At 37.0% G+C, this 15,678-nt stretch overlaps 1 pseudogene; it reads right to left on the bottom strand.

The window, feature by feature from the left end:
• Positions 1 to 7,099: 7,099 nt before the first annotated feature.
• LOC126779046 (uncharacterized) lies at positions 7,100 to 10,395 on the bottom strand (annotated as a pseudogene).
• Between the last annotated feature and the right edge of the window lie 5,283 nt (positions 10,396 to 15,678).

Genomic DNA, 15,678 nt, shown 5'->3' on the forward strand with positions numbered 1-15,678 from the left:
TACCAATAATCCAATATTTTCCTCTGAGGAAGCTGGTCATCATTTGTGGTCCTCCGTGTAATGTTTTTTCATGTGCATCTGCAACCATTAACTTCGTAAAATGACCACTTCTTGGTATGATAATTGGATGTTTGACCTCATCACTGACATTCGAATTGTCTATTCGACCCCGGACTCTCAATAATCCATCTTCATCTACAAATGGGGTAAGTGAATATAGTTTACTCTTTTTAGGCATTACTTTCATTTTATTAAAATATAAAATATCTTCGGCAAATTCCTGTCGTTGACATTGTTTTATACATGTTATTAATGCAGCTTTTAATTCTTCACACGTTAGCAAATAAGTAAACTGAGGTCGAGGTTCCTTAGATTTCTTGAAATGTAAGAAGCGCCTACAATACGCAATTACTCGAATCATTCTTTTTAATCGCGAAAATCTTTCACAAAGTGATCGAAACGTTTCATTTATATTAATACAATAAGCTTTAATTTTCCTTTCTTCTAAATTAGTACCGACATCTGGTTTGTCATAATGTACAATATCATTACAAAGCCAACTGGGTCCGTTCATCCATAAAATATTGTTTTGTAAGTCACTAGGAGTCATCCCACGTGACGCGATGTCTGCTGGGTTTTCACCAGACTTAACATGTGACCATTGATTACTTTCAAGTGTTGTCAATATATCTGATACTCTATTCGCTACAAAAGTTTTCCATCGACTAGAGTGGCCACGCAGCCATGCCAGCACTATTGTCGAATCGGTCCACGCATGTATATTGGATGGTTCTACGTGTAGCATTGTTGCGACTTCTTTTAATAATTTTGTAAGTAACGTTGCACCACACAGCTCTAATCGAGGTATTGATATTTGCTTTATTGGTGCTACTTTTGTTTTGGACGTGAACAAGTTTACATGAATTCGTCCGTCTTTATGGAGCACTCTTGCATAAACAACAGCAGCATAGGCTGCATTTGATGCGTCACTAAATCCATGCAATTCTAATTTTGAATTAGTTGATTGGAGTCCAATCCAACGCTTTATTTCGACTTCAGACAATTTTTTTAAACTCTTGCGATACTCTTCCCATTCCTATTTCAACGAAGATGGTAACTCCTCGTCCCACGAGATACCTGACATCCACAATTTTTGGATTAAAATTTTTGCTGGTATAATACACGGCGAAATCCATCCAAGTAGATCATAAAGCTTAGATATATCCGAAATCACACGTCGTTTAGTAACTGGAATAATTTGTTCTTCTAGATGTACTGAATATACGAATTTATCTGTTGATCTATTCCAAGTCAGCCCTAAAACCTTTGTTATATGGTCGGTTATCATTTCCATAGATTCTTTCCTTTTTTCATTTTTGCTCAAAATTTTCATAACTAATTTGCTATTACTTGACCATTTTTGTAGCTTAAAGCCGCCTCTCATCATCAAATTATTTAATTCCTTGTACAGAAATATTGCTTCATTAGACGTGTCACAAGTGGTCATAAGGTCATCGACGTAAAAATCCTCCAAAACTCTTTTAGCAGCAAAAGGAAATTGTGTACCTTCATCCAAAGCCAATTGCTGTAATGTTTTGACTGCTAGATAGGGAGCTGCGGATGTGCCAAAGGTAACGCGAAGAAGTCTGTAATCTTTTAAGTCATCCTCTGGATTTCTGTGCCAAACGAGTCTTTGATAGTCCACATCCTGTTGAGCTACTTTAACCATTCTGTACATCTTCACAATATCCGCGACAAGGCAAATTGGACCTAGGCGAAATTTCATAATTAAATGTCGTAGATCTGGTTGTAGACGTGGTCCTATCATGAGATCGTCATTAAGAGAAATGCCATTCTCACCCTTACATGATGCATCAAAGACTACTCTCACTTTTGTTGTAGCCTTATCTTCACGAATCACTGCATGATGTGGCAAGTAAACAGCTTCTGTATTTTTATTAAATTTGATTTGTTCCATATGACCTAATTGCAAGTATTCTTCAATAGTGTCATCATATTGTTTTTTCAAATCTCTATTTCTGATTAATCCTTTTTCTTGTCCATAAAACCTGCGCACAGCTATTTCTCTTAAATTTCCATATTTTGATGCTGGGGTTTCTTTTGTAAAAGGCAATCTTACTATATATCGTCCTTTACAGTCTCTTTTTGTTGTGGTCGCAAACAAATCTTCACATTTTTGTTACTCTGGTGTTAAGCGTTGATTTATTTTATCGGTAGGTTCTGCTTCTAGTTCCCAAAACTTCTTGAGAAGTTCATCATCGCTCATTTGTGTATGTAAATTCACAAATATACTGTGAGTGGTAGGTGAAATAACTTGACCTGACAGTACCCAACCCAAATTAGTCTTCTGTGCTATGGTGGTGCCATAAGGGCTACGAAGGAGACCTTCCTCTATTATTTTTCCATAGACATCACTCCCCAATAAAATATCGATTTTACCAGGAGTGTGGTAATTTGGATCTGCAAACTTCAACTTTTTAAGTTCAGGCCAGTTATTCATGACTATTGGTTTGATTTGTAAAAACGATGTTAATCTGCTCAAAACATGAGCACCCAATTCAATTACAGTTTCAGTGTCATGGATTGATGATATAGCTATATTGACTACAGCCTTTGAGGTCAACACACTAACATTACCACCCAATCCACACACCGAACTCTTTACAAAAGTTTTCTTGACTCCAAGTAACTGTACTGCTGATTCTGTTATAAATGAGGCCTGTGACCCCTGGTCGAGCAAAGCTCTCAGCAGTTGGTAGCTTCCATTTTTAGTTTGGACCCTGACTAATGCAGTAGCTAATAATACCTGAGTATATTTATCCTTGCTAGAATAACAATTAGTAACCATATTCAATGGTTGATCAGTCTGCGGTTGATCATCACTAAAATGAATTGACTCAACAGCATGGTTAACAGGTACCGCAGACGCGATCGATCGATTTGGTTTTTGAGGATGAAGTAGTGTATGGTGTTTACGGTTACAGATCCGACATGAGGTACGTAAGAAACAAGATTTTACACTATGGTTAGACCCAAAACAATTAAAACAAAGCTTTTGCTTTTGCACAAAATCTATACGAGTCTTATAATCAGCATGATGAAATTTTTTACATTGAAACATTTTATGATTTTCCGAGCAAAACGGACATACGGTAGATGAAGCAGAAGAGACGTGATGTGCCTTAGGTTGATTATAATTATTTGATTTAAATCTACTTGTAGTAGGTTCCAAGAATTCCAATGCTCTAAAACGACTTATTTAAAATTCTTCGAATTGAGAAAAGGTAGGTAAATCATCGGTTAACTCATTTGATATTATTTCCCATTGTTTGCGGGTATCACAATCTAACTTTTGACAAACTAAATAAATAAGTAACACATCCCATGAATCGGTACAGATACCAATATTAGACAATGCATTTAAACTATCTTTCGTTGTGTCTAAAAGGTTCTTTATACCATTGGCCGATTGCATGGTTAAATTATTTTGCGAAAATAAACGTTTAAAAATACAATTAGCTAAGAATCTTTTATTATTATATCGCTCTTGTAATTGTGACCAACACGTAATATAATTAGTATCAGTAATAGAAATATGTCGTAACAGCTGTTCGGCTTCTCCCGATAAATTAGTTTTTAAATAATGCAATTTTTGAACATTATCTAATTGCTTATTATTATGAATAACTGATACAAATAAATCCCTAAACGTCGGCCATTCCGTGTACTTACCAGAAAAAACGGGTAGTTTAATATCCGGTAATTTTATAGGAATAGGATAACTGCCATTTTTAGCTATAGTCGATGATTCCGATTTTTCTGATAAGTTAACACTTTTAACTTTTAATAAATAATCTTTAAGTTCACATTTATATGCAGTATACTCTTCTTCAATTAACTCATACATATTCATACTAAAATAATCACAATTAAACTTAGATTCCTGGGTAGCTATGTCAATTATTTGCTTATGAGTGACCTTAACCTCACTCCAAATATCATTTAATATTTCAAGTCTAGTTTCTATATAGGATTGCGTAATTCTAGACTTTGGTGACTTTTTAAAGTTTGCCAAATTTCTTTGTATTTGACCCCGATGATCTTCTTGGTACTTAATAAATTTTTCCATATTTATTGTGTATAATAATTAAATTTTCCAATTAATTATTAAATTGTACTATTCAAATAAATTATTATACTAAATAATTGTTGATTAACTTATAACTTAGTTCACTGAATGTTTTTATAAAACCGTTACGATTTTTTATAAAGTTCAAATTATCATTTATTTTCCACGTTACTTCACGTTCACTTTTATATAAATAAACTCAGTACCTCGGTTTATAAACTTTCCTCATCTGGAAATGCTCGCAGCCAGCAGTAGCTTCTTGAACTAGCAAAGCTTGGTTTTCAATGACGACTAACGGCACCCGTCTCCCGAAACCCGGCACCCAGCTTCGGACACCCAGCACCTGGCATACAGCAAGCAGCACCAACGACCCGGCCTTAGCAGTCCTGACTTTGTTTCTATTTCAACTTTGTCAGGTCTTGGCTCCTGAACAACTTTTGGTTGGTCACACAGGAACTACTCACGTATTAATAGCCGTTTTGCTTATATCTGTATGTTATTTCCTTTATATTCTCTTCATTTTTTCATTATTTGATTAATTTATTTTCAACTAATTTGTTATTTATCCGGCTCGAAGGACCATGAATAAAACTCATGTGTTTCGTACAACGGTTTATTGCAGACAAAAAAAAACAAAAAATACATCGTCACTACGATACGGTGACCCGCGTAAAAACCCAATCTACCCACAACTTTTTATATTAACGGGCGTCAACACAGATAATTGTTAAGCTCCCTTTTTTCTCAGTTATAATAATTTTATCACCATACTTTAATCTTCTTTTCATTGTTTTATTATCTATAGTTGGATTTTTGCCAATGTCTTAATTCTTGCAATGAAAATTGACAATCATCATTATTTTCAATGTATTGAAATATTTCCTCCATCGCCAAGTTCACTGAATAATCTTCAGGACGACCGACTTTATATCCCGTAGTAGGCCTCAGAAAGATATTAAAACAGTTATTGTAGTACTTAGCTTCAGCAGCAACTAAGTCAAATTCATACCCAATGAGGGCAATAACAGCTTTTGCTACATCATCAGAACGAGTCCGAGCTACCGTTAAAATGGAATATTTAAATTCAAGTGTAGATACATTATATATTTTACGACGAACATTCCTGCGCTTTCTTCTTTTCAGCTTCTTTACTTGCTTTATCGCCGCAAAATAAACAATATCTTCTAAAGTTAAAATCGGTTCACTTCCTCGTGCTCTAGTATGAGGTGGACTTATCATGGATGTACTACGTTGTTCGGTCTCGCACTGTCTTTTAGTTGCAATAATACTACTCTTTCGAGTGTACATTTTACGACACTGCACGTGGACTTTCACAGATTGCTCGTGTTTCAAGTATTCAAAAAACTTATCATTTCTTTCAACACTTGCATCAATCAAAGTCTTCATTCCACGATCGACAACAACAACTTTACTTTCTCTCAAAGGCTTATCACAAATGAAACAAACTTCTGACATTTTGTTAAAATTATTTAACAGCACAAATTAAAATTGAAAATATTACCAATAAGCACGTCTGATCACTGCAAAGGAATTTTCAAACTAACAGTATATACTGAGTTATTTCATTTTCTTCCTTCAAAAATAGGCAGGTATGCGACACTTGAACAATGACGTAGTTATTACATGTTACTCAAGGTTACTGACGAAAGGAATTAGGGACTGTCAGTACAGTCTTATTTTAAAATACTCATTCAATTTATACAAGTTTTATTGTGTGTGTACCAAAAACCAATAGTTTCTTATTTTCATTTATATTGAACGTCCGATGACGTGTACAGGCTGCATTTTAGTGCATATTATGTAAAATATGAATTTTCTAATAATTAAAACCCCGATATCTCACCGAATGGTGAGTCGTAAGAAAAAAAGTGACTGAACTATTTTTGTAGAGAATTGTATGATGTACAACTTTTGTCTTACTTATTTTCACGATAAAACTAACCGTTTTCAAGAAAAATCGAAAAAACCTTAATTTTGTACGTTTGACCTTGAATAATTTTTTTTTGCAGATGTAGAATTCACGAGGATTTCTGACATTTTATTTATAATGATGTATTTAACGTCTCTGCCAATTTTCAGCTCTATGCGGACTTTGGCTAAGTTATGACTTATTTTTGTCTATTTTGACTGGACTACAATGAATAAAACTCATTCACCAAACAACATGACGTCACAGCCGTATCGCAATCCTACACAGACGCAATCAGGCCACATCGTTAAACTGCCGGTACATTTCACTTGAGGGGGACTCCTGTAGCAGTACGCATAGCAACAAGAATACACACGCCACGCATGCCTCATAATATGACGTCATCTTTTAAAACAACGAATAGCTCTGAAAATAATTGTTTATTTGAAACAAGAAGCAGCATGCAATGACGTAGTATGATGTAATGTCAAGCTCTTAAAAGAGCTGTTTTTATATTTATTATCTTCCTATAAAGCTGACTTCTCGAAACACGTCTCCACTCCACGCGCCGCTCGAACTGACTGAACGCGACGCCGCGGTAAAACGAGTATTTGTAGAATCAGCCGCGCATCGTCGATAGTGGGGAATTAATCGCGGAAGTAAGTAATGTAGACGCGCACATTTGATATTAATTTTTCATTTTTACAATTTATATTTTTCTTGTATTCTCATTGGTTAATTTTTACTTCACTTTTTGTATTACTCGTACCATTTTTTAATAAAGCATTCCACCATATTCACCGTTTCTACTGTTCTACAATAAGTTTTATTTTACCGCTACAACGTCCACCTCCTAAATATTCTTGTAATGGGAAGGTTTGTCTGTTTTACTAGACGAGAAAAGGGTATTTGATATTCTTCTACCCATGACAGAATAGTTCTATCACACGTGTCATCAATCACGTCAAGTCACCAATGTCTGCGAAAGTAAGAAAGCCTACCCGCATTTTTTACCGTATCTAATGGCGGTTGCGATGCTGTGCTGGACGCGACGACTGCTTCGTTGATTTGTCGGGGCGATCCTTGTTGGCAGGCTCCTTCGTCCTCTGAATGCCTCTCAGCCTGTCGTTCTGGGGAGGAACACGCTAGTTTAAATGTTTATACTGTTTAGTTTTTACAGTATGTTGCTTAGAAGGAGATAGTTTCATGTCTGCTCCGGATCTTGAGGTAGCCTTAGTTGCTTTTAGAGTTTCAGCTAGGTTTTCGCTAAAAACAATATGTCGATTTTTGTCGCTTGCAATTAATTTTTAGGCTCCTTTCTCAAGGTATTAAGAATGAAGCTTCTTCTTATTGTTGAATCAGTGTACTGTCTATCACACATAAGCTTAATAGCGTCTATCAATGTTTGAATAACGTCAGTATTTTTTGTTTCTGATGTCATAAGGGATGTAAGAGCTTCGGCTACGTATGACACTGCGGAAAATCGCTGTTTTCGTCTGAACTCAATGCCTTTACCTCTTTTATGAACAGCTTCTGGAATGGCAGCTACCACCTCCGGGTTGAGGGTGGGTGCTTCAATTAACCCTTAATAACCTAGAGTTTCAATTTTGATACTAATATTTTAAACCGAATATTCACATCACTATTAGTTTTTTTTTATATGTTGGCTGTATGTATTTTACTGTTGTATAGTATTCTATCCAACGAAATTAAAAAAAAAAACAAATGTCATTATTGTTTTATTTTATCTGTGACATATTACTTGCGCGGCAAAGTGAACAAGTAAACACATTTTACTAAAAGTTTTGTTGAATATAAATTTGATATATTTTCTTTTTCTGAAGAATATAAATACTTTTGAGGTAAGTGAATACATTATTTTGGCTATGATATAATTATTTTTAGCAAATGCATGTTTTACTTGAAGAAATTAGTGCTTTTTTTTTGGTATCAATATTGATACTTCAGGCATTCCGCCCTACATAAAACCTACCTACTAACTCTTTAGCTATAAAACTTTTTGAACTTTCGTTTCATATTTTTTCTGCATAGCTTGGTGTGGGGATTACTTTTGTTTTTATTTATTATAGAAATTTATCCAAAATGCGGCCAGAAGAGATTGAGAACATATTGAAGCGGTTAGAAAATGGTGAAATTTCGGAAGACGATTCCACCGACAATGAAGATGACATAGACTATTATTCGAGCCAAAGAGATCGTCTGATGGAGCTAGATGATGAAGAGGATGTAGGTAATTTTCCCACTGACCCAAACTTGTATGCAGATCCGCCTGCAGCAAACGTAGATACCGACATGCAACATAATTTAGAGACTGTTGAACGAAACCCAACTCCTACAACCAGCAGCCAGAACAACCTGCAAACTGCACCTTTCAACTCTAGAAACTTAGTGTGGAGAGTAAAAAATATGGATTTAGTCCAAAATGCTTTCCAGTTTGCTGGAAATACTGAGTATTCACAAGAAATTATGAACTTAGACACTCCATTTCAGTTTTTTTCTTATTTTTTCGGTGAAGACATTTTGAGATTTCTAGTGGACGAGTCAAATAAATATGCCTTCCAAAAGAATCCCAACTTTACAGAACCTGTAACTGTCTTAGAATTACGTAAATTTATTGGAATTCTTATTTTTACTAGTGTATATCATTATCCTAGTGTCCGGTCATACTGGTCAAACATTACAAAGTTTGAACCCATAGTACAAACAATGAATCGCAACAGATTTGATAAAATTAGAGAAATTTTTCACATGAATGACGACTCTAAACATTTGCCCATTGATCACCCCCAGCACGACCGACTGCATAAAGTAAGACAAGTGATAGACTATTTGAACAAGAAATTTATTACTTTACCATTAGAGCATCGTCTATCACTAGACGAGCTAGAGATGTGTTCCACAAAAATGAAACATTTTATGAAACAATATTTACCCAACAAGCCCCATAAGTGGGGATTCAAATTATACGTGTTATGCTCTCTGTCTGGTTATGCCTACAGTTTTGAGATTTACTCGGGAGCTAAGGACATGGACCGTTTACCTGGCGAACCAGACCTCGGAGCTGTGTCGAATACAGTTATTCGATTGCTACGACCAGTACCAAGGCATGTCAATCATATAATTTATTTTGACAATTTTTATACGAATATTCCTCTGGTACATTACTTGACCAACGAAGGTATTTATTGTCTTGGAACAGTACAGAGAAACAGGCTTGGAAAGTCGTGCAAGTTGCCGGATAAACGGGAGATTATGAAATCCAACGTACCCAGAGGAACATATCACGAAAATGTGGCCTCTCACGAAGGCCTAGAATTGTCGGCCACAAGTTGGAAAGACAACAAACAGGTATTATTACTATCCACGTATGTTGGCGCTGAACCAGCGGATACTATAACCCGCTACGAAAAAAAACTAAAGGCCAATATTCAAATATCATGTCCTCGGGTTGTAAAAGAATATAATGCACACATGGGCGGCGTTGATTTGATGGATAGCTTCATTGGTCGATATCGCATCCGCATAAAGTCGAGAAAGTGGACAACGAGGCTCTTCTACCACTTGTTAGACATGACTGTCATCAATGCTTGGGTACTGTACAAAAAGGTAAACACAAGGAAAGGAAAACTTCAGAAGAATATTATGAAGTTAGCAGATTTTAGAACTGAGCTTGCCGATACTTTATGTAGATATCAAAGTCACTCAAAAAATAAAAGGGGCAGACCCAGTACCAACAGTCAACAAGACAATACAGTACCCTCTAAAAAACCCCGGACAGGTGCACAAGTACTACCCCCAACTGACGTGCGTTCCGATTGTATTGGCCATGAAAAAATATTTATGGAGTCTAGGAATAAATGTAAATTTAGTAATTGTAGGAAACTTACCTCCTGGTTCTGTAAAAAATGCAAAGTATCGTTATGCGATAATAAAAACAATCGATGTTTCGCATTATTTCATGCATAGGTCATTTAAGATTTCTTTATGGCCATAATGCCTGAAGTATCAAAATTGATACCTGTTTTTTTTTAAATAAATATGTAAAATAAATATTGTGATTTATTTAGCTATTTTTCCCTTCATCTAGACCCTCAAGCAAATACAGTAATATTTAACAAAGAAGACTCGCGTAAATCAGGCTACTAAGGGTTAAGATACAGTTTACTAGATGTAAATGTTTGTCTACGAGCTCCTTACGGATATCTTTTGGTAAACCTGTCGTAGCTATATGTTGTAGGCGTTTAGCAAGATCTGGCTGAATTTCACCTTCACAAAAAAAATAATCGGAGTTCATCATTAAGAGCCCTGTCTGTTCAGTAGGGGGCGGTTGAAGATTGTTTTTTTTGTATTGGTCATGGGTTCTGATGAACCTAGGGGAAAGTCAAAGGTACCTGAAGGTAGCTCAGAAGTGGAAGATAATGAGGCGGAGGCCGTGGCGCTGTTGACAATGAAGGCGGCGGTAGTGGCGCTTGTTGATAGTATTGACGCACTTGGAGTAATGAAATCCTACTTAAAATACAGGTAGTATATATAGTAATAGTCCCAAAGACTGACCGCATTCCCAAATTAATACTTTTATATTAAATAAATTTATTGGTGATGTAAGCGATGGTTAACATTTCTTACAATGCCAATGTCTATGGGCGTTGGTGACCATTTACCATCAGGTGGCCCATATGCTCGTCCGCCTTCCTATTCAACAACGGTTATTAATTGATACAAAAGAAACACTTTATTAGGAAAACATTTTCCTTGTTCGAAATATTTTATTAAATCACGAAGGTTTTAAAAATATGCTAATTTTGACTTTTAACGCTGATAAAATCAAGGTTGGTGGCGCATTGGCGATGTAATCGCTTACATCGCTTTCAACATTTCTTGCAATGCCAATGTTTCCTATTCTATAAAAAAATATATTTATAAGGCTTCGTATCCAGAAGTTTTTGATTCGATTATCATGTAGAGATCCTATACGTGTGTACTCGTAATAAGGAGATGACGCCTTATCCCAGCTGTGGGTAAAAATGCTGTTACATTTTTAAACAAGTTAAACGATACCTACTCAGTCGGGACAAAAACCGACTTTGTTAATATTATATTGTAATATCATTTATTTTATCCTCAGATAAATATTTTATGGTCAAAAAACTTAGTTGTAATTACAATGGCAGTATAAAATTTGATCTTGAAATTGTAATGACGTCATTGGTTGATGGTATGTTAGCTGTTTGTAGTGCGCAATACAATAGTTTCTCTTTTCTACAGGTGAACTCGATAACGGTAGAGGGAGCGCTCGCCTGAACATGTTCAGGCATTTGCACGAAGTGAAAAGTGGTAGGACGTCCTCGCTCAGCCACGAGATACTCGGCTTCGATGCTCAGGTGCGCTAATGATTATTTTGACGTTTATTTAAATTAAGAACAATGCCCCACCCACTTGCAAAGCCCGGGCAAACACCACTGCACTTTGATGTGCATAATTAATGGGCACATTGTCAGGAGATCTGCTTTTATGGGATGAAGTATTGCTATGTATATCCATCAACCCGCATTGAAGCTGCAAGTTAGAGCTCCAAATCACAAGTGGAGGGGAGGCCTTAGCCCAGCAGAGGTGTTATTTTTTTTATAATAAGTAAATAGAAAAAAAAAGTAAAAGTAAGTTGTACACTAGAAGTGAGATTTGGAAGCGTGTAAAGACATTGTTTGCGCCTGAACTCTCTAATTTTCACCCTGGGATTATGTAAATGTCTGTGTCCCACTGCTGGGCTAATCCCTCTTCTCCCTTTGATGAGGAGCTTATTCCAATACGCTGTTCCAATTTAGTGGTGCTAATTTGGGTTTTTACACGCTATCATTGGTAACGATTTACACATTCTATTCACTACCATCTCGGTTCTCAATAGGATTAAGAGTGTGTGAGAATAGAGACTGTCTGTGCTTGCACGCACACACAAGTACCATTATTAGTCCCGTGCAGTTGTCTAAACCGTTCGTATCCGTAACAGCCTGTGAATGTCCCACTGCTGGGCTAAAGGCGGGTTGGTGGAATACACATGTGGCAGAATTTCAGTGAAATTAGACACATGCAGGTTTCCTCACGATGTTTTCCTTCACCGTCAAGCAGAGATGAATTATAATCACAAATTAAGCACATGAAAATTTCCGTGGTGCTTGTCCGGGTTTGAACTCACGATCATTGGTTAAGATTCAGGCGTTCTTACCACTGGGCCATTTCGGCTACAAGTTGTCTAAACATCTTTATCTAGTTTTCATACTCATTTTTCAATTATATTAATCTTTGTAAAAGCTTCCGTTATTCTATTATCCAGTTGTATGATGGCGTATGTTACACCCCGTTAACGATAGATGGCGCTCATTCGAAATGTCACATTCCTGAATCGCGCTGTCTAGATATTCGCTACGGAGTATAGTGTAGAAGTGATTGTTCTTGTAATCGAATAAATTGTAGTTTCATTTACCTAATCCCAGGTAACAGTGTTGCAGAACTATCGATAGTTTGACCTCGAAAACTATTATCGACAGTACTTCCGAAAGTATCGTCTTGTGTCAATATTGTCGATATTATCGATAGTTACTATAGCTCTCTGTTCACAATACTATTGATATATTAGGAGATAAATTTTGTCAGTGAACCTGTGCCCACCACCAGTGGCGTAAAAAAACGTAAAAAATGGAGTATGGAAATGAATAAGTTCATCCTACGTACCTACCTATATCTTACAAATTTAGAATCAGACACAAATTCATATCTTTCTTCATTACATATAAAATTTATAGATAAATATCCACATATGGAAGTAAGCAGACAGAGAATTGGTGACCAACGTAGAGCTATTATACAAAAGAAATTATTATCACAAGAAACCATTGATCAGATTTACGATGAAGTTAAAACAGAATTGCAAGTAATCCAAACTCAGATACAACAAAACGCCACAAATCTTAAAACATCCCTTAACACACTAACAGGACTAAACGTATGAAATGGACAAATGAATGCAATGAAGCAATTATTAGGATTTATTTCAAAATAACACAATTAGAGACTAAAAAGACCGCTTATAGAAAACGTTTGTATGAAGAGTTTATAAACTTATACCCAGAGTTTACACACATTACAGAGCAAAGATTAGCGGATCAACGAAGGGCAATAATAAATAATAAATATATTAAACAAGATAGATTAACACTGATTAAACAACAAGTAGCAGATGAATTACATTATACACACACACTAACGGAAGACACAGATAATGAACATTTACAAACAACAGAACAAAGTAATATTACACACTACGATGCATTCAAATCTAATTCAGAAACAAACTCACAAGCTAGGAAAATGCAAAACACTACAGTTACATGCACTGATTCCGTTACATCAACCCCTATCGATGAACAAAACGTAGAAAGTATCACCCACGATCATGATGTGACCTTAGAAGTAAACACTGAAATAGAGAACACATTCGTTCATGCTCTAGAACATTTTTGTGATACTGAACCAACTAGCAGACCATACATTCCTAAACAAAGAACTTCTAAAAAGTTTTCATTAATAATGAAATACATAGATACAATGATACTGACAAAATTTGTAAACACTGATACTGATTTTATCACTCTACAGACAATAATTTACTGTGCAGCATGGACAGCAGCTAAATGTAATGGGGCAAGAATGACATTCTTAACACAAAACAACCATCAAAACAAATCATACAGAAAACCTAGCTGGCAAAGAAGATTAGAAAATATAATAATGAAGTTGCGAGTCAATATAGGCAGGTTAACACAATTTATTAAAGGAAATAGAAACCGAAAAGTAGTAGCTGCAGTAGAACTCATAAAGACACAATATCAATCACACGCACAATATGAAAATACAAACACGCATATAGAACACTTCTTAGATACCTTAAAACAGAAACTCAATGCAGCAGCTAGTAGACTTAAGATATATTTGACGTGTACTGCCCGTAAAATAGAAAACAAAACATTTGCTAACAATGAAAAATTCTTCTATAGAATTTATTATCTAACTGCAAAGATAATGAGCAAAATCTAGAAATACCTCCCCCTGAAATATTTCGACAATTCTGGGCTAAGACATGGGAAAACCCCATAGAACATAATGAACATGCAGACTGGGTTAACGAAATAACTACACATATTCCAGAGATGGAGTTCAACTTCATACCAATAGAAACATGTATAGATGTCATCAAACGAATGCACAATTGGAAATCCCCAGGCTCAGACAATATTCACAACTATTGGTACAAGAAATTTAGTAGCATACACTCATACATACAATCAATCAATCAATCAATCAACAGCCAATCGTTGTCCACTGCTGAACATAGGCCTCTCCCAAGGTGCGCCAAAGCTCCTTGTCCTCCGCCTTCCGCATCCAGTTGGTGCCCGCCACCTTCTTAAGGTCGTCGGTCCACCTGGCTGGAGGGCGCCCTACGCTGCGCTTGCCGATTCGCGGTCTCCACTCTAGGACTCGTCTGCTCCAACGGCCATCGGTCCTACGACATACGTGACGAGCCCACTGCCACTTCAGCCTGCTAATTTTGCAAGCTATGTCGGTGACTCCGGTTCTTTTCCGGATAATCTCATTTCTGATCTTATCCTTCAAAGATACTCCGAGCATAGCTCGCTCCATAGCACGCTGAGCGACTTTGAATTTGTGGACTAGTCCCGCAGTTAGTGTCCACGTTTCGGCACCGTATGTCACGGCAGGTAAGACGCATTGGTTGAAGACTTTCGTCTTCAAACATTGCGGTATAGACGACTTGAGGACTTGACGAAGGTTGCCAAATGCTGCCCATCCCAAGCGAATTCTTCGATCGGCTTCCTTCTCAAAGTTGTTCCTACCGACTTGTATTATCTGTCCTAGGTAGGTATATTTACTAACAACTTCGAGAGGTTTCCCCTCGACGTATATCGGTCCCGGTACGACATGCCTATTGAACATGACCTTGGTCTTGTCCAAGTTCATACCGAGACCGACACGCCGGGAAGACTCGCCTAGGCTACGCAGCATTTCGGTGAGTTGTTCCAGCGACTCTGCTATGATGACGATATCGTCGGCAAATCGAAGGTGTGAGATGTACTCGCCGTTTACATTGACTCCATACCTAGTCCAATCCAGCGTTTTGAAAACGTCTTCCAGCGCGTTGGTGAACAGTTTCGGGGATATTACATCCCCCTGTCTCACCCCTCTGCGCAGTTGGATCGCCTTCGTCTTACAGTCCTGGATGTGGATAGTCATTGTAGCGGCGTTGTACAGACATCTCAGTACCTCGATATATCTCCAATCGATATGACATCTCTGCAATGAGTCGAGCACTGCCCAGGTTTCGATGGAGTCGAAGGCTTTCTCGTAGTCCACAAATGCCATACACAGCGGCTGATTGTACTCTTCGGTCTTCTGCACAATCTGCCGAACAGTATGGATGTGGTCCACGGTGCTGTAGCCTGATCGAAAGCCGGCTTGCTCTGGGGGCTGGAACTCGTCAAGTCGTCTGGCGAGACGGTTCGTGACGACT

Source organism: Nymphalis io, chromosome 28 (assembly GCF_905147045.1).
Source record: "Nymphalis io chromosome 28, ilAglIoxx1.1, whole genome shotgun sequence".
NCBI lineage: Eukaryota > Metazoa > Arthropoda > Insecta > Lepidoptera > Nymphalidae > Nymphalis > Nymphalis io.